This window comes from Gobius niger (assembly GCF_951799975.1).
Source record: "Gobius niger genome assembly, chromosome: 8".
Lineage (NCBI taxonomy): Eukaryota > Metazoa > Chordata > Actinopteri > Gobiiformes > Gobiidae > Gobius > Gobius niger.
Genome location: NC_136859.1, coordinates 26685351 through 26705724, shown reverse-complemented (window position 1 = coordinate 26705724; position 20374 = coordinate 26685351). Strand labels below are relative to the sequence as shown.

Below are 20374 nucleotides of genomic sequence, written 5' to 3'. Positions count from 1 at the left end.
TTTGCGCAAAGCTGGACCACATCCACGCCGCTACTTACTTAAGTGTGACTCATTGCTTGCGGAAGTGGAGCTCTGGACGGACCCCAAAACAGTAGTAGGCTGCTGCAGCGCGTGTCAACACAAAAGTGAATAGGGCGAATGGTTCAATGACAGCATCACTTTTGTCCGATCCCGCGAAACGCTCGTATTGTATGGTGTTGTAGGGGTGTTGTTGTAGCCTACACATGCGGGATCATAACAAGTGCGTACCGTGGAGCAGATGGGCCACTCTGTTATGACTACATTCATTTTGTGTAGCCTACAATCCAAGCGTGAATGTTTATGGGCTTCGCGTGTTCTGAAACTATGTCCGCGTTCGGCACTGCGTGTGACTGCACCTTTAGCCTATACTACTATTGCCTTATCAGACATAATTACACCTTACAATCTATTATAAACTCTTTTATTGCACTTGCGTTGGCATTGTGTTCTCCCAAGCCCCTTCGTCGGTGATGCACAACGCTTGGCACTCATCCCGTGCGGCACCTCTGGCAAGTGCGCGTGAAAGGATGACAATCTGATGATCTGTAAGGCAGCTTCCAAGCCCATGGTGGTGTCTTCCCTGCGTATGTGTTCTTCTCCCGCTTCTTTTTCTTCTTCTTCTTCTTCTTCTTCTTCTTCTTCTTCTTCTTCTTGGCTCACCGGAATTTGAAAGTCATAATAAAAGCTGTTGTATTCCCGAGGAGAGCTCCGGTGCGCAGAGGGAATGACAACTAGGAGAGCGCACAGTGATTCGCTTGTGTTGTGTCATGCTGATGTAAGGCGTCCCGGGGCGAGGATGGGGTTAAGTGTTGAGGTCTGCTATTGTCACAGTCAGGTTCTGCTGTGCTGTTATGTTGTATATATGGTTGCTGTACACACGTTGCTCCTCGCAAGCCCCCCCCTCCTCCTACTTCTCCAATGCTCCAAGTATTGATCCTTTCCCTCATGTGTGCGAGGGTATGCCTGTCTAACATCAGCGGCCAGGCCTGATATAAAAAGAGCACGTAGGCGTGTTGTACTATCTTGGTCTTAACTAGCAAAATAGCCTGTGTGAGTGTGTGTTATTGTTATTTTATTTTTTTAAGAGAATACAGTTTCTTGTGGAGGAAGAGGAAAGAGAAGAGTGCGCGCTGTAGTGCTGGCTGGGTTTTTGCACGGAGCTGCAGGCGGCCTCTGCTGGGGGCTGCTCACTGATCACCGTCATTAATCTCGGCACTGACAGGGGCTGGTACTGGAGACGGGGACGCGCGGCGGAGGGAGGCTGCGGGCAAGGGGTACCGATGAGGAAATGTAAGCTCTGTTTCTGCTATTTTGTCCAGTGCAGTCAAACAGTGTGGTGTAATAAAGTTCACATGCCCACTGGTTAGCTTTTACTCTAATATGGACACAGTAGCCTAAGGGGTGGCAAAAGGCTGCCTACTTTTTCATAACATTAGAGGAGACCGGGACTATTCAGTCACATTTTTCTTTCTCGAGTTCACTGCTCATCAACAGAAAATCCCACAAGAGTGCATTAAATGAGGGTTTGAACCCATGACTTGAAGGAGACCTCGCTTCCTCTTTTCTATCACATTGCCATACATGTTAACTGTAGAACACAATATGTGAGGCAGGTTGTCACAATGCTTAAGGTTGGTTGTCACTATTGTTTTTTAATGGAGTTTCTAATGTTTTTTTGTTTTGTTTTGTTGCTTTTTTTGAGATAGCAGGACGCAATAAGTTTTAAAATAGTGGCAATGCCAGATGTGTTCATAACACTCATTTGAACTGTTCAAATGAACAATAATGAGGCGTTAAATGTACACATTCAACAAATGACCCAAACATACGCATGTACAAAAGCTAATGTTAAGATAAAATGACCATAAAAACACATTAGGCACAAAAGAAAATGTGCCTTTTATACCCCATGTGGCAAATAACCCAGAGTGTCCACTTTACAAACAATGTAAGCTAGCTAGCAAATGGCTTTAGCCTGTTACCTTTGATTGGAGCCATTTTAGCGCTAACATCTCTGTGTCTTTTGTTCATGGCGCTAACAAAAGGAAAGCTCTCACTTCAAAATGACCCAGATATCAAGGTTTGGGAAAGGCATTAAAACAACTTAAATGTGTCCTCTCCTCATTTCATAAAGCAGTGGGCTACTAAGTAACTCTTGCCCCTAGAGGCCATAAGCACAACTGCAGGTGTCGTAGCAAGTTGCGATTTTTTTACTTATTTACTGTCCGTGAGAGTAAATACTACGCTGACAGAAAAGGTGAAGGGAAAGAGGGATATTGTACATCCAAATACACGATGGAAATATTTTTTTTCACTCAAACTTGGCTGTAAATACTGTTTAAAGTGGCACTAGCCCGCAGTTAGCTTTGCCCGTTGGCCTGTTTGCTTCTTCTTTGTGGTTCCATTAGTGTGTATTGGTGACTCCGGTCCGGTGGCCGTTAAGTTGCAATTGTGGTTTTCTAGCCAGAGACACCAGGGGGAGATGAAAGACCCTCCAATCATCACATTAACACTTGTATTACCCCCAAAGGGACTACGGAAAGGATTTATTAAGATAAACAAGTTACTTAGTATTGCTTTAAGTCCAAATGAAAAAATGACTATTGGAAGAGAAGAATACCAATGCATATCAGTACAGCGTACAGCGCCCTCTAGTGCGGCAATAATAAGCAATGTTGCATTTCACCCCGTGTGACAAATAGCCCCAGCTTCGTAGGTTGTGTAAATGTAAGGCTATAATAAGAAACAAAAAAACAGACCTTACTAATTTGTGGCGCCACCAGGAAGCCTCTTAAAGCAATTTCCCCCCGCAGACAGAAGCATCCGGACACTGGATTCATCCCACTAACCTATTTAACATGAAGCCCTAAAGGAATAAATGATGGGGCCATCCACATACTGAACCCAAAGGCTTATTGTGGTTTGTTTTGGAACACCCTTGAAAACACCCAGCGAGGCTTTTCACAGCACAAGTGCAAACAGCCTTAGCTAATCTGGAGGAGAGCAATAAGGAAGAGGCAAAAGCAGGGGAGGGGATGGGGATCACTGGCTTGTTATCATGCACAAATTGTGTCGCAACAAAATTGATTGCGAGGATATAGACCCACAACTTGAATTGAGAGGGTGCTGTGAAAATGGCACAGCTGGAGGACATGGTCTTTGTACACTGCACACCAAGGAGAGAGGATGAGGAGAGATTTGTGCTGGTTTGAGGCAACTTCTAGTTTGATATTGTACTGTGAACTTGTGTATACATAGACTATAGCCCTCAAAAAGGAGACCATACGTATTTAATGGGGAAGCAAGTCTCACAGTGCCACTAATTATGTGTCTCAGGAGTGTTGTGATTTGTGACTTCATTTTAACAATAAACCCCCCCGAAAACTGGTTGAAATTTCAATTGGTATGAAGACATTACAGATATTTGGCAACTCATTATTATTCTCGGATTTTGCTGCCAATGGATCCCTGTGTCTGATGTAGGGCACAAGTCTGGAATGGTAAGAACTACAGGAAAAATGTTTGTTTAGTTTTGACCCACATTATTATAGAGGAGCATTTTCAAATTTAGCAAATACAATAACGATTGAGCAGCCAACTCACAGACGATTGCGTATAAGATCATTCCGAAGGCGAACATTCAACCACGCTGCCTGACCTTGTTTGCTTAATTATTGATTTTAACAAGTAGAGCAAATCTGGAAGGCACAATCACATCTTTTTCGACATTGTGGAGTGAAAGATGCATAGATGCAGATGAGGGGTGAGGCGGGTAAAAGAAGGAAATCATGAGAAGAAAGCCTGAGCTACTTCACAGAGTGTCTGAGGGCCAGGCCTGCGGGACCTGCACATATGTGGGATTATTTCTCTGTGGGTTGGCTTGCTTCGAGCGTGACTTAGCGGGGGTGGGCTGATGCGCCAAAGTTGCACCCTGCATTTACAGTTACTAATGCAGCTCACTCCACCTCTTTCTCCTAATCGCAGCCACCCACCATTCCCCCTCCCGTTCCTCGTCCTCTCTTATCCTTTCTTATATGCCACCTCACTTATCGCGGTGGGTATTAAATCATCTGCATTTGTTTATTCCAACTCTTGTGCGATGGGACCATCCGTCGTGGAGCTTGTTCGCCCGCCACGTTGTTTTGGACCTTGGCCGATGCGGCGTCGCGCTGAAAAACGGCAGCAGTTGTGGACGCGCACCTGTGGGAGGACATTTGAATACCAATTATAAGCCTGTTGTATATGTGTACGCGAACGAGTGCCCAAAACACACACAAACACTTGCATAATTCTGTGTCGCTCTGAATCACAGGAGGAAAGTCTGGCGTTTGAACGTAAATATCAAGGGAAATGCTGCTCTTGCAAAAATATAAAAATATAGATGGTCAAAGATGCATATGTTCGTGTTCCTCCCACATCCTGTTAAATATTTTGGAGGCTGCCAAGTTCGTCTTCCCGATAGCAAGTTACAAGTCAAGTTCAGATTGTGATGCACGTCGTTGCCAGTTTGCATCATGGCAGAGTTTTAGCTGAACAGACTTACGCTTCTTCAGCATTTTCCTTTGTTCTCACGGCACGAGTCTTCGCCACCAGCCAAGCTTTTCTTTGATCCAAGGCCTTGGAGAATTTTCTCCTCTCATTCAAAAGAAACTTGTCAGAGAATGATTAACAAGAGCTCCTTACTTTTGTCCAATATTGTTGATCAGTATTTGTGTGTGTGTGTGTGTGTGTGTGTGTGTGTGGGAAACTGGTGTGTCTCTATTTAAATCAATACTGTATCTACAATGTAAATGCAACAATAACTTGACCATGAATTGCATTATTTATCTTTGTAGGTGAAACTTGCGCCATCCCATTTAGCTTTTATTTCCATTAATATTTTATACTGGTGCCATGCTATTGAATGATCACTCAATCTATTCCATTGCTTGCATCTTTGTAGCCAGTCAGAGTCTCAGCCAAAGTAACATACAATCAGCTGGTGCCCATGAATTGAGGTTCAAACAACCATTTACAGCCTCCCTCCACTGTGTCCCGCTATCTCGACCAACCAGCTGCCGGTACATACACAAACCAGTGTGTTTCTTCTCTGGCCCAGTCATATCTATACGAGTTACACACCTTATAGACTGGGTTTTATTCTCCTGTGGGCTTTTAGTGCTCTATTATTCAGCAGCTGAACTTTTCCTGGACCCCACTGTTTAATGCAGGTGATGTATTTTACAGTAATTATGCGCTAATCTGCCCCATGGTCTTCAAAGCGATCCGTAGCTCTCCCTTTTCTTCTGAATAGCTTTAGTCCATGATTACATCTCAATAAGGCCCCTCAGCATCACGGACATTGTCCATCTTTACATTCAGTTTGGCCGCTATGCATCATGGGCAGTGAATGGAGTTTACCTCAAACCTTAACTTAACTTAACTTAAAAAGGTTAATGTCCAAACAAGTTCCTCCGGGCACAATGATTAAGTAGAGGCTACGCTAAGAAAAATTGCTGCTTTAAATCTTGCGTCTCATTTGACCATTTGTTTAATTGTCCATTAGTGAAACTTCTGTCAGTCCAATCAGGCCAGCGCTAATGTCGAAACATTCTTTATGGCAGCCACCTCATCTCCTTCCCATTACTATTCCCCTGACAGTGCAGCTTGTGATTATCATAATGGTGATCTATGTCGTCCTTATGTGTCGCTCTCCCAAAGAACAACTGGCGCTTTACCAACTTTTCCTCTTAAAGTTTTTTTTTTCTTTTTTTTATGCTGAGCAGGATGCCAAGGACTTGTCTTCCATTAGCTGGTGCGAAAGGCCCGCCAATCAATCCAGTTCACTCAACTCCACCCGACAGGACTGGCATGGTGTGGAAATTGAGCTTTTTATAACCATGCCCTTTTGACCACAGAGCTGGCAGTTTTCGAATCCACTGGCCGATCCTGTTGTTATATCTTTGATGTGGAGTGAAATCAGAAAACAACAAATTTCCCCTTTACCCTTTTTAGTGGACTAGTACAGGTCAGTTTCCATTGTCAGTTGCTGTATCTGGATCACAAGTCTTTTGTAACATCAGGTTCCAGACATGAAACAAAGCAAAAATTAAAAAAAAAGTGACAAATTGAAATGCCTGAAATATACTGGAATCAACGTCTATTTGCAACTCATAAGTACGGTTTTCCACACTCAAATTAATGGCAATTAGTAAACATAAAGTGGTTAATAATTTCTTATAGAAGACATAATACATGAGTCAACAGTTGTAAGAAGCAAGAAATGTTGATCTGTCATTCTTGAAGCGCGATGAAAAGACTTCACCGACCAAATGTTTCTGAACCCATCTGACCCCTACTGCTCTGTGCTTTTTGACAGCGACCATACATTCTATTCACAGAGCTGATGGTGCTTATGTCAGAGCTTCAATAGCAGCGTGGACCGGTAGACTGACACAGAAAGGGCTTCCCGAGCGAGAAAATGCATCAAAACACAAAAGCCATGGGGTGAACACATTCCTCGCTATTTGTGCCAGCGTCTCCATGACCGAAAAAGTAAACGATTGTGCCTCCCGCTCGGCCCAAAGCTTGTTTAACACCCTCCCTCGCCGCTCTGACACCTGCTTTAGCAGCTCCCGCAGGGTCCAGCGCTAACGTGGCCAGACAGCGGCCTCTGCTAACGCCGGTTACCAAGGTGATTATCCGCGCCCTGGCACCAGAATGAAGCCCCTCGCTGGCGAGCGATGGACGAGAAAGGCAGAAAGGGCGAGAGGCTAAAATACAAGACTCTGTACTCTGCCCACATGGAGAAGAAGGACACGTATTCTATCTCGAAATGCTTAATGTAGAGACAGAGGGGAGGCAGGTGCTCGACACAGGGGCAAAAGTGACTTGAGTGGACCAGAGAAGTTGCCAAAAGTTTCTGTTTGTTTGCACATGCTCTGAACAGGAAGCTTACTTATCGACTTTACAACTTTGCATTTGTGTACCTACTTGTGTGAAGAGTCCGCTCTGCTTGTATGACACTCCATCCAGAAAAGACTTGACTTAGCAGAGACGGGATTGAGTGAACATCGGTGACCCAGTGGTAATGAGCTGATCATTGGGGGGGAGCAGAGGGATCAAAGAGGACTTAAACCCCGGCAAGGCGCTCAATGGTGTGATACCGAGGCTGCCAACGAGACACTGTTTCTCCTTTGCCCTTGGGAGGTCGGTTTGTCCAGCGGAGGCGAGCTGATGAAGAGTGACCAGGCTTAACCGTGGCACCGCTGGACTGATAGGGTCACGGGGAAGAGCCAAGGAGAGCGGGGCAGCGGGGAGAGCGATGCCTGGCTGCACAGTCTATAAAAGAGCAGAGGCGAAGGGGAGAGGGGGCGCCTTGGGTAGCGTCACACATCAGTGGAGCAGTGCGCTGGAAAACTAGGGGGAAAGTCAGTGAGAGAGAAGTCCAACAAACCACTGCATGATTGTGGGATTTGAGCTTTGTAAATAGAAGTAGGGGAAGAGACAAGAGAGTTGTGGAGACAGTGCCTCCCGCTGCGCCCAGTGACAGATTTAGGAGAGTGGAAAAGAGGATGAGGGAAGGAAGTTTGAGATTAAGGAGGTGGGTCTGGAGTTAAAAGTACAGGGTGAGGGCACGGTGGAGAGACAGGGAGATTGATGGCCATAGAGTGTGATAAAGACGGCAAAAGGAGGGCGAGCGCGGTGTAGGCGACCACACTGTACAGGAGGGGTGTTGTGATGGATGGGGCCTTGCTGCTTAGGTGTGTAGCCCCCCCCAAAGCAAGAGCAATGCGTACAGCTCACTCAGTAAAGATAGTGGAGACATTAAAATCCCTGCCATGGCTGCTTTTGTAGCTTCATCTGCCCTTGGGCTGTCGGAAACCTGGCTGCTGACACCAATCACTCACTCACTCACTCACTCACTCACCACATTCTTTCGAGCAATCCGACTTATGAGACGGCAAACTCCTAATGTTATGTGGTTTTATGACTTTGGAAACGGAACCGCGTCACTTTCAACTGTCTTTTCAGTCATCTGCTGTAAATGGACAGATTTCTTGAAGGCAGTCTAAGCAAAGCTTAGGGAGGGCATTCTTTTATTCTCTGCTTTAGATCTGCTGAGAGTAATCCTTAACTAGAACATTGACTGCGGTCCAGCTGAACTCCCCATGTAAACATTGGGACTATTTCCCTGCCTTTTATTTAAAAAAATCGTTTCAACTTTCTTCGGGATAGGGGAACGTCGCGCCCACAAACAGCTTTTCTTTCCCTCTGCCATCTCGTATTCCTCCTGATCTCATCTCAGTTAATAAGTTGCTTTGATTAGATTGTTAAATGCAGAAAAAATTGCCAGTTAAAGATCACAGCACGCGCTCTCTTCTGGGAAATCAGATGGAGGTTTTCAGAAGGCGGACAACAATCTGAGAGAGGTCTCCGAAGAGTCTCTATCTGCGGAAAACTCTGAAAATGCATCTCTTCTAAGTGGCTGTGCCTGACATTTATGAAACCTCGGTGTGCAATAATTCAGCTCTTAAGTAAGCGTTTTATCATGCCGCGTTCTATATTTAGGTAAGTTTTACATTATCAGAGAGCCGCACATTCTGTTTGCTGTACCTTTTTATGCAAGCAATATCGGTGAAATGCATCAGATAGAAACGTGGCTCAGCTCTCTCTTGGATGGGCGCCAATAGATGGTTCAGACGGCTTTCAAAAAGGGGGGTGAAAAAACCTCTCGGATATATTTGGACGCCTGTAAACTCCCTGAGCCGCTGAGGAGTATTAATGCTTGAGTCCACTTCATTTATAAAGCGCAAACAACGATTAATTAGCGGCAATTCATTAGGCGCACTCACGAAAACAATCTTTTAAGGAGTTGGACGCTCTCAAAGACGCTCGAGTGCAAGCGGGAAGGAAGGAGGGAGAGATGACTTATGAAAAAGTAAAAGGGAAAAATCGGAGAGAAAAAGCCCGCGGACATGTTTAATGCGCTGGGGCAAGATTTACCGCAATGATTTGCCGGACTCTTTAGAGATTCATAAGGTCATCAATTCATGCTCTTCCTATTCAGTGGAGCAAAACAAAAAAGTCGAGCAGTGCAGAGAGAGAGAAGAGGCGGAGGCCCGGGCCAAATCGGACTGCTACAGTTACCAATAAAAACAACAAGCACTCATGACCTTGAAGATATTACCAAGGACTAAAACAAACCAAGCCATAACAAAACCAGGAATAAAATGCAATTCATGGAAGACGAAAGTCCAGTAGTTCTCAACTGTTGTAGCTTCACTTTCAGTTCTGTTGAGGAAGCTTTGGTCATTAGACTATTCAACTATCAAAGCAAGTTGTGGACTGTCACTTTGGTGAATCACTGAACCAAGACTAAAGCAAGGTATAACCTGATAGTCCTAATGCATGAATAAAATAGGATTCTAAAAACAATAAATATTAAGTCTATACGTCTGCATTAAACCAGGACTAAAACAGAGAGCAAGACCGTGCGCCGTGACCTTGAGTATCTGTGTGCAATTCCCTCTAGTCTCCAGTTTCTCCCCGGTATCTCAGGGGTATTTAAGTGCATGACTGCTGATCCTCCTTTAGGCGGCTCAGACCCAACATCCACCGGCCTCCCATGTGCAGCTATAACACAAACTCCCTCACGCCCTCTATCAGTGTGTCCATCTGCTGGAGAATAATGTTATCACTGGCTGCAGCAGGAGCCTGTCTCTCTTCTCTGGTGCTGAAGTGTAGGAGAGAACAGCTGTGCACAGAGTCACACTGAACATGTCTCAAACAGGCCCTGGGGAATAGGCACCATTGTGGTTCAATACAACATGCCATGGTCTGGGATATATTGGAGCAACTTTGCTAAGACCGAGAAGTCTGTTATATTTCTTTTTTTTTTTTTCAGCTAACACTCGCTTTCCCTTTCTCAAAGGTGGGTCCATCTTTGAAAACATATTTTGTCAAACTTTATCTTACTACATTTACCCGCAAATGATGATCATGAACTGCCAAAAATGTCATGGCATTTGGTCGAACTTATGCTGTATGAGTGCCAAGACCAGTTCTGTTTGTATGTTGCCTATTTCTAGTTGTCAGAGTTGCATTATCTTTCAAAATGCTGGTACATTTTAGAAATAGCGTCTCCCAAATGTTGTCCGCAATAGTGACCATCCAATCTGAAAGCCTCACAGTGCACACAGTACGGCCCTGTCGCTGGCCTGCCACTACACAGTGTAACATGCTTTATTGCAGAAGAAACTAATAAAAGAAAGCTGTGGGGAATGTGCTCTCATTCTTGATTATTTCTTCACTTCCCAAGGGCCAAGATGGCTGCCATCTGTCTTCCTCATAATCACAGCAATTCCGCCCATGCTTTTGGTCAGCAAGATAGTTTTGCTGTCAAGGACAAATCCAGTCTGTTATTGACAACAACTTAAAAGAGGCATTCAGCTTAACTCATTTAAGAATCAGGCCTCATCACACGTCTCCCTCTCCTTTCAGTAGTTATGGCGTTCTTGTGCGCAATGGTCCGACGTTGGATTTACATCTCAAATGTCCTTCCAGCCATTTAACGTTACTTTGCTAATCCTTGCTAATCCTAGTTTTGAACTCGCATGATCTTTCCCCTTGTACAAATTAAATGTACAATCTAATTTCTCTCTCCCAAATCATTTCATATAAAAATAACAGCCCTGAATAAAGTGACCTGGCCTTACGTTTAAATCAATAATTCACAAGCGAGTGGAGGTAATTTTACGCATGTGGTTCACTGAAAAATCCAATTAGATAAGTGCAAGAGAAGTAATAATTAAAATAATAGCATTCGAGCCATTACCATTCCATGTATTTGCTTGTCGTGCTCTGAAGCCATCAAGTGTAATTTCAGGAAAGTCCGTTTTGTCGGTGGCCGGGCCTGCATTAGCAATTATAGTGGACGCTTATTTACCAAAGTGATGGAATGGACCGGTGCTGCGGGGGCAATGCGATTTACGAGCTTATGGGGAAAATTAAAAACAAACATAAAGCATTGGTAATTAAAGAGCAGGTTGATCCCAAATGATGACTGATGTGAAGTCCTCTGGCTGGGTTTCAGAAACTGGGCACGAATCAGCCGAGCTGCAGACGGTGAGGTTTGGCTTCCGGCGCTGGTTCTCAAACTTCTCACTCCAAGCACCACCAGGTTTTTTTTTTTAAATCCAATATGAGACTATGCTAAACGTCCAAGTTTATGGGAGGACTAAACCAAGACAAAAACAGAATAGAAGAATACAGAACAAAACTCAAAAGTCTTAAAAAGTCAAAAGCTGTGACTAAACTAGGAAACTAGGACTAAACCTGGGGAAAATTTGTGGGAAAATGTAGTTTGCTGCTTTGTGTTTCTCCAGCTTGTTATGAGCGTAAACCAGGAAGTTGCACAAATGCTAAGCAGTATTGGGCTAGTGGAGGCTCAGACAGTAAACATTACCGGGGGGACATTACTGAGCTTCCTGAAAGCTGTGGTCTGTTCTAGCAAACTCATCACCGCCAAGAATATGGATGTCAGAAAGAAAAGTTAGAAGTAAATTTGCCCCACACTACAAACAGGAAACATTGTTACAGTTCTCGAGCAGCTTTATACCAGGGCTTTTACTGCGGCGTGAGGGGTTTTGACACTGCTCTGCTGTCCTTCCTCTCTGGTAGCTCTTAAAAAGCTTTCCTGGTGATACTGCCACAGGTGAGTGCTATAGGACACACCTGCCGGGTGTTTTGTTTGTGCACTGTATGTTGCAACAGTCTTGCCTTTTGTTCTGACAGTAACCTGAATGGTTTACTTGTCTGAGTTGACTTTTCCCTTTCAAAGCCAGATACAATACACTCTTTCTCCTCTCTCTCAGTGAGTTCTCCCCCAGTGTCAAACCAGTTCGCTGTGGCCCAAACGGCAACGGTTGGCTTTTTTCCCCCCCATATATGAGCGAAATAAATGAATGTCTGTAAAGTTTAGCTGTAAATCTGAATTCATTTGAATCAATAATCTTCTCTCCTAATTACGCTGACACATCTTCTTTTCAAATCTCAGAAAAACTTCAGCAACGCAAACAAACTACGTCGAAACCAGTGTTTGAGTTCGATAATGGCTTAGGGGTTAGGGAAGAACTGACATGATGCTTTGGCTAAGTATCTCAGCGCAGTGCCCATGTCTCAATGTGTGTGTCATTTAATGAGCAGAACACGACGGGTAAATGCACAGTTGTCAACACAAATGGAAAGTGAAAGAGGTCAGGGAGAGCAGAACCAGCACTTTCTTAAACACTCCTTTAAATCCGTGAATGACATTAGAAGCTTTCATGTGTGCAGCCATTTGTTCAAATAAATGAACGAAACGAGTCCGTGTCTTTCTCACTCTAAAGCTTGCTCTCTTCCTGTCCCTCTTTTGTCCTTGTGTCTCACCTCCGTCTTCCTCTAAACGCTACATCTAAAGCAAACCTGCTTATTATTTGTTCAGCAGCCTCCCTCGCTTTACTCCGACTGTGGCTGTGACTTAGACGCCACCTCAACTCAACACATTGGGACGTTGCAGTTGGCACAGTATAACAGGCAATTTCTGAATCTAGTGGCTAACAGTTGTTCTGGGCTCCCCTGCTGCGTGTGTGTTGGAGCCGCGGGCGATGGGGACACTATCGGGCCAGGTGTGAGGATCTAAATGTTGGAGAGGAAGACGGGAGATTGACAGGGCCCAGGTGGCCAGTGGGAGCGCCTGTGTCTGCACCGCTCATTTGCATACACAACATTCTCTACGCTGCCTGGCTCTCAGACTCTATGGAGACATCACTAATAATACACAATCTCTCCTTTAACATTTCTTTTTAGATTCAAAGTGCCCTTTTCTCTTCCTCGTCCTTCCCGTAGATCTGCCTCCTCTCTCCATCTGTCTTGCTCTGGGCCTTGCTGAACTCGGCATTTTACTTATATGCTGCTCTGCAATATTCTGAAGGTGCTTATTTTCAACCATTCGTGCACTTACTCCAGAGAGCTACCGCGCATGTTTCTACACCTCGTACCATTTTCCATTCATCTCCCTCTCTCTCTTGGTCCTGCCACTGTTTTTAACTATATTCTTCCAGCCCCACACTCATTTCATTTGACCTAGAGCCTGTGCGTGGCTTCCTATTCCCAGGAAAAAAGATATTAGCTCCTTCATATTTAATTCCATCATACACTTCCTGGCAATTTCTTCCATTGGGGCAGGCAGCCTCCGCTCACACACACACACAGTTCATCACTCTTTTTGCAGCACTTTCTCACCCGTCTGGGCCGACCCCTCTGGCAGTTAATCTCACTTATCTATCTTAAATCATGATTTCACTCAGACTCTGGGCCTGACAGCGCTGCTCTTGGCATATTGGCCTACTACAGTGAGAGGTTTGTATTTACGAGTTGTATTCCGCAAAAACACATGCACTGAGTCCTAAGGTTAAGTCAGGTATACTTTATTGTCCCTGTTGGAAAATTTGACCCATCCTTCGATCCCACTGGGGCAACCCATAAGGAGCAGTGGGCGACCGCAGTGCAGTGCTCAGGGACCCATCTCCAGATGTGGAGCCAGGCTGATGGTCAGAATCACCTGGCTGGAGGATTAACCTATTGTGCATGTTTATGGGTTCTGCTGACTTTGTCCTGCAAACGATTTAAGTGCCTGGTCTCAACCCAGGGCACACTCACAGTTTAACAAAAGGACGTTTAATTTCTATTTTTTTCATTGCTAGACTCAGCTGCTTGCATGAGTGAAATAAATGGCCAAGTATAGGGACAAGGCGGCCATGGCATGAATAGCCTAATATAAGGATGATACAATAGTATAAAACCATAAGTTATCATTAAGAATGCCATTCATTGACTGATGCATAGTTAGTGGTCAAGTCATGTTGCTTTTCAATTAGGCACTGAATGATCTCATTAATGCTCTTTAGTCCATTGAAAATGCAAATGAATTCTTCTGAACATGCTGTCCTCGTGCTGTTTCCAACAGAAACCATTAGAACAAAGATACAAATGCCCACTCAGATCTTATTGGTATTTAGCATCTGTTATTTAATTAGCACACCTATTTTCACACGTTTCTCTGAGCCCACTGACTTCAATATGTCTGACTCTGTTTGGAATTTAACCATTTTGGCGATTTAGTTTGTTGAAAAGAGTATGAAGCAAATATGGGAGTTGCCTACAGTGTCTGCGTGCATTGGCATAGGAATGAGAGTGTGAATTTGGATAAAAGCGCTATGTCATTTGAGACCAGTTACCACTACCATTTGCATTACTGTGACTCAAGCTGCTATAGAAATGATTCTCACCTTGCACATGCATGTGAAAGTTCCTTATAGCCATCTATAGCGTGACACAAATCACTGTCCCTTACAAATGGAAACAACACAAACATCTTCCTCCACACTTACTTTCCAAAAGTGCTGTTCTTGGATTAGACAAGAAAGCCACTATTAGCCACCTGTGCCGCTAAGTGCTTCATGTGAAATCATGAGTATGCGTATGCTATTCTATTAACGCATTTTGTCGTATCAGCTTGTGTGTGTACTGCAGATAAATCAGCCTAATGCAGCACTTCATCCACCACAGTCTATAGGCACTCTTGTCTATACCGTATAATGCACATGCAGGTGATATTGTTTGTCACTTAGCCCCACAACTTTGCGCATCAGCACATGCACGCACATTAAGCCACCGGGCCGCCCTCAGAAAAGCTGAATTGAGTTATGTATTCTGTCACTCAAGTGCTGCTACCCCTACCGCACACACGCTGCCGGTTTGTGTTGCACGTGCGGCTCCAATCGGGTAGTCTGACGGTGCATATTCCACACGGGGAAGGGACTCAATTACGGCGAAGGTGAAAAAAGCTATAAACACGGATCCGGCGGAGGTGTAGTCAATCACACAAGAGGCCAAGCCGCTCCAGCCCAGCGTGTCGCCCATCCGGATGTGACGTTAGATGTCCAAGCGGGGGGGGGGTGAGGAGCACAGAATGGAAACGGTGGGCGGGAGGCCTTGGATAAACTGAGTATAAGTTGACAATGACAAAGCTTTTTTACTTATTTAGCTTCATTCACGAACATGTCTTATTGAACTTTTTCCAAAACATTTCTGACTAGTTTCAAAGTCATTTAATCTGAAGTAAAGTAAGCAAAACTATGCAGAACCACATAAGTTTTAAGAATATTCTGTTGCAAAGAGAGGACACAGTGCCCAGGCTTACTGCATAATCTCACAAAGTAGAACATCATTTTCCCAAGATGCATCTGCTGTCCCAGTGCTCTTTGTAGCAGCGCGAGAGCACATAAACAAGTGAGTTTCTTAAAATGGGTTATTCCATTTCCTCCTTATCACACTGGCCTCACCTGAACCCGACTCCGACTCTATAGATGCAACAGAGAACAGACCTCTACTACAGTGTTGGACCAATGGTAGAGATTTAGTTCAGAGACTTGGACATGTGCCACTTTGTTGTTGTTTATAATAATGGATCATGTATGGGTTATGTAGGACAACATTCCACCTTTTGAAGAAACGCCACAAACAGCCTTCTGTCATTGCCACGACACAGTTTCCTGGAATCACCTGCAGTCTCCAACTTGTGAGCGCATCAAAGAAAAAAAAAACACCTAGTCTGTAATCCCTTGAAAGTCCCCAAGTCTGTCTGCTAAGTCCTAATTAATTAAAGCTCGGAACAATTACATAAACCCTCAGAGACAAAACGGAAACAGAAACGGGCTACTTTATTGTTGCCATTTGCATTTACACGAGGTCTGTTAAGTAATAACCGCATCGTGATTTCGCTTTTCAGAAACACCATTCGCCACATCAAATCATTTTTATGCACCGTTACTTTAAAAACAGTCAAGACAATGCCATGCTTCACAATTATGAGCTGGATTTTTTTCGTTTTCTATTTTTTTGCAAGATTGTCTCCGACTTGAGGAAAATAAAAAAATCTCACAGTTGGAGAGCGGTTGTTGTATTCAACAAAGGTCAAAGTGCTCACAGAACCAGATTTTATACTCACAGAAATCATACTTTTCTTAGATATTCCAATAGTTTCTAAATTGTTCGTACGTTACTTTTGACCCATAAAAATATGCACAAATTGCCACTTCGATGAGATTAAAAATATTGTAAATAATATAAATGTTGACATGGACATATATTTTCCATTTTACTCTATATTCTCATCTTAATTGATTTATCCATGTACATAATAAAGTGTGGAAGTCCAAGAAGCTTGTGGGATAATCTCTTGGCTGGCGGTGTCATTGTTGCCATGCCGTCCCGTTCTGTTGTTAGATAAGACTCTAAACTGCCAATAGTTAAAAACGAGAAAATGTCGGTTGGCGTCTCAGTACCATTCAATTAACGAGGAATTAGCAAAGGTGTATTCAGTTTCAAGCACAAAGCCGCTGGAATTGACTCGAGCCTGTGTGACCCCAGAGGGATAAGTGCTACAATGCGAAATGAATTAATGACCAGGTGGTGATGCCGTTTGGTTTGGGAAAGACTTTGCGAAGGAGCAGTTTCTTATAGTATTATGGTGGATGGAAGGCACCTCTTTGAATCAAATAGTAGGCTGTCATGCAATTTCCATTGTCAGATACATAGTCATTGTCGACTTACAAACTGTCACTGTCAGTGGTTTATGAATTGTCCATTTTACTCCTCACATTTATCGGATTGCATGTTGTCATTTGGATGTTGCATTTGCCGTTAATATTGTTTCTCTGAAGAGCCAGTCTTTGCATATCATGTGCACATGCCAGTATGATCAGTCAGTTGTTGTTGCTGTCGCTGCTTAAATCTTAAGATGCATTCAGACCTAATGCGGCTCCCATGGCAGGTGCGGGTGACTTTTGTGTATTTTCAATCTGATATATTGAAGCTAAAATTAAAATTAAAAGCTTTTACAGGTTGTCCTAAAAATGTAGACTATTAAAAAAAGATAACTAAAAAACTCTAAAAAGACTCTTAATTAGCTAACGTTGACTCGACGAGTGACGGACAGGAATGAATGTGATGGATTTTGTGGTTAATTTCCACATTTTTGGCCAAAACAAAACTTTTGAGGAATGGGAAGAAGAGGAGAGCAAGCAGGCTAAGTGTTTGAATGGAGCTACATAAAATAATCCCTTCATTTAAGCATATTTGGCTAGATTAGTAAAGTCAAACATAAAAAGTTTCAGTTCGTGGGACCAAGCGGACTCCACTGCAGCTGTTTCCATAGGTTTAATCCTTACATATAAATACATAATAACAGTGAACTAAAAGCTGCATTAAAAAGCACTTATTCAACTTACACTTATTTCCTTTAAAGGTCGTGAAGCAGGACAGACGCTAGTTACACGCAAGGCTGGCACAGAGAACGATGACATTCCATTTGTTTGACCACTTATGACTATATTAGGAGAAAATGCTCCAAGTTCGCCATCTTACACCATCACCTGTACAGCCAAGTGATTGATTTTCATTTTTGATTCCCCGTAGCATGGCCCGTTCCCCTCCTGTCTCCACTATGTCCTCTGCTAAATTTACAGCCCAGTCCTGCCTCCTGGCATTTCTCCCTCCATTACTCCCCGTCCTGACTTCCTCTTTCGTGTCTTCTTCCTTTTTCCGTTCCTCTTGGTCTCCTTTCTCTTTTTGTCTTTGTCTCTTTTGCTCAAGCTCTGTATCCAATCGTACTATTTTGTGCTTGTAGCCCAAACCGGCGGCTTTACTTCCTGCTGGCGGAAAGAGGTGCCTTCCTTTTAGTGCCGTAATGGAGCAACCGAAAAAAAAATACCTGCCAAGATCCCGGATGAGCCTCCAATTACGTTTCCCCCGAGGCCGAAGAAATCTGGTGTACGGGACAGCTGCTTGGGAGAATAACTAAATCAAGTCAGTATTGGTGGGAGATGAGAAGGAAAAAAGCATAATGAAATACTAAGCCATGTAAAATTGATGCTGAATAGATCATTTGTTTTAAATCAATCCATTTGCTGCCTCCAGTTTATTTGTATGAACATGATATTTCCTATGAACATATTGTTTTAGCATGCTATTATCAGATCAAATCAATAAATGTACAATATATTTACGAAATGTCAAATACTATCTATACCGATGGCATCGCGCGTCATAGAAGGGGCGTAGCTTCGCCGAGGCGGAAAACAGAATCTTTTGGGAAACACAATTTTTCACTCTTTTTAGCCATTTTCTGGCAAAACATAAACTTATTTTTCACATACAAATAAAGTCAAGTCTAAATCCATATGGATGTTTATTCACAGCGGATTGTTCAGTGGAAGCAAACATGGCAGTCGTAGCTAGCGCTAGCTATCGTTAGCGTTTGTGCAATGCTAACAATCTATGTTACTTATGCATTTATGGGCAGTTGAACCACTTTGCTCCTCTCCATGTCTTTGTATCTTTATTGAGTAGAAAACTAAATTCATAATTCAGCATTTGTTAAAGTTGTTTTTGAATAATTAGAAAAAGTTTAGATTGTTCTCCAAATTGACTCTGCGCAAGAGCGGTAACAATGTCGCCCAAGAAGTAGCTTCCGGTTCTGTTCCAGCACGTCAGAGTACAGCACATAGCTCGTCTCATTCATAAGTTCAGCAGGTTCTTACTACATAAGAATATATTTAAATACACACAATTTAAGTGCCACTGTAAGGCTATCGAGACACATGTCCGCTCTAACTTTATTCAGTGACAATAATAAAAAATGTTTTTGATATGTTTATGTTTACGATAAGGACCAGTCTTTTCAGAGCCAGGTTTGCACTTGTTGCAGCGTGAGCAGATAAACAGTGTATTTTAAAGGATAACTCGCCCGATAAGCACTTTAATAATTAGAAAAACACACAAATAAACCAGCAGCAACAGCTTGAGCCTTAAAGTTTAGACATAGCTAGCAGCAGAGCTAACGTTAGCATTTGACCTGTTGTTCAAAAACAACAACATACCTTAGAAAGGTTCCATGCTATCACTGATCCATTGGGGCAAAGGGGCCAAAAATGAACATCCCAAATCTTTTATCATCGTAGCAACTTCACCATTACTTCCCCCAGGGCGTACGTGTGTCAGGAGGTAGAGGAGGGGAAAGATACTACACTCTTTTAGTGTAGTACTACTTTCTTTCAGTTGAGATTTTGATTGTGTTTTGTCTGTTAATAGTCAGACATAAAAAAGTTCAACTAATGAACTGCTGAACAAACTAATGAATGAGACGGTGCTTTTATTTTGGCGTGCGAGCATAACCGGAAGTCGTTTCTTGGGCGGCGCGGTTACTGTTAGCTTAATGCACAGAGTCAATTGTTTCCCCCCTTAACTGTTTTCAAACATGACCATATATGGGCTATTCCAGAGATGCCGTCTGTATCTATCTTGCAACAATTTTGTATCGGTTGCGCTTCTTGTCGACTAATACATTCAAAATAATTTCCCAAAAGTCCATCCAGTCTCTTTTTCATAAATTTGCTGCATGCTCCATATATCATGTTTCCAATGATTATTTACGTCTCCCATAATTCACCAGTGACCTTGCTTCCATGCTCTAAAATGTCATTTCATGTGACCTGGACGTCCCATTGAGATTCAGAAATGACTTCTCTTACGATGAAAATGTAACTCTCAAATACTCAAATCTAAGTTCTTCTCAAGTGACAATATAGGACTTTGGAGACTGGCGACCCATCCATGCTGTGTATCCATAGGCTGACCCATGGAGCGGGGAGCATCACAACCGCTGAATTTAGATAATCTTACCAGCTGATTGTGCAAAAACGGAGGTTGCGACATGCTTGTTATTTCTCTGTGTTATTAATAAAAGGAGTTGCCTAATGGAGGGGGGTGAAATCAATAAGCCGGCTAAAAGGGAAATTAAACTTGCGGGGCGGGAGGAGGAGGAGGCAGTTGGACTGACATGGTGTGGCGCAGACAGCATTATAAGCTGGCCTTTAATGAGGGTTATTTCACTGAGCAAACAGCGGGCAGGAGCCGGCACATCCACCAAAACGAAACAAACACCTAGGGGTTCGCAAACAAAAGAGAAAAAAAAAGAAGAAAAAAGTCAGACGAATTCCTTTTATGTGCAACAATAGATGAAAAATGAATGCGCCAGAGCGGGGAAAGGAATTGAACAAAACCTCCCACCTTCACGTCCTCGGAAATCTTTGTCGTTACTTCCACTTTGATCCTCATTATACCACTGCGCTTTCTGGCCTTCATTTCTGGTCGAGTTCTTTCTGCTTCCCATGGAATCTACAGGAGGTGCTTTCACCATTTTAAAGGGGCATGAGAAGACATTTTATAAGATTTGTAGGAGTTGCATTTCTGTACATCAAACTTCACAACT

General features: G+C 43.3%; 1 protein-coding gene across 2 annotated transcripts in view; it reads left to right on the top strand.

Moving 5' to 3' along the window:
- LOC306967046 (cell adhesion molecule 4-like) overlaps nucleotides 1–20374 on the top strand; it is a 220978-nt gene that overhangs the window by 598 nt on the left and 200006 nt on the right. The window lies entirely within an intron of this gene.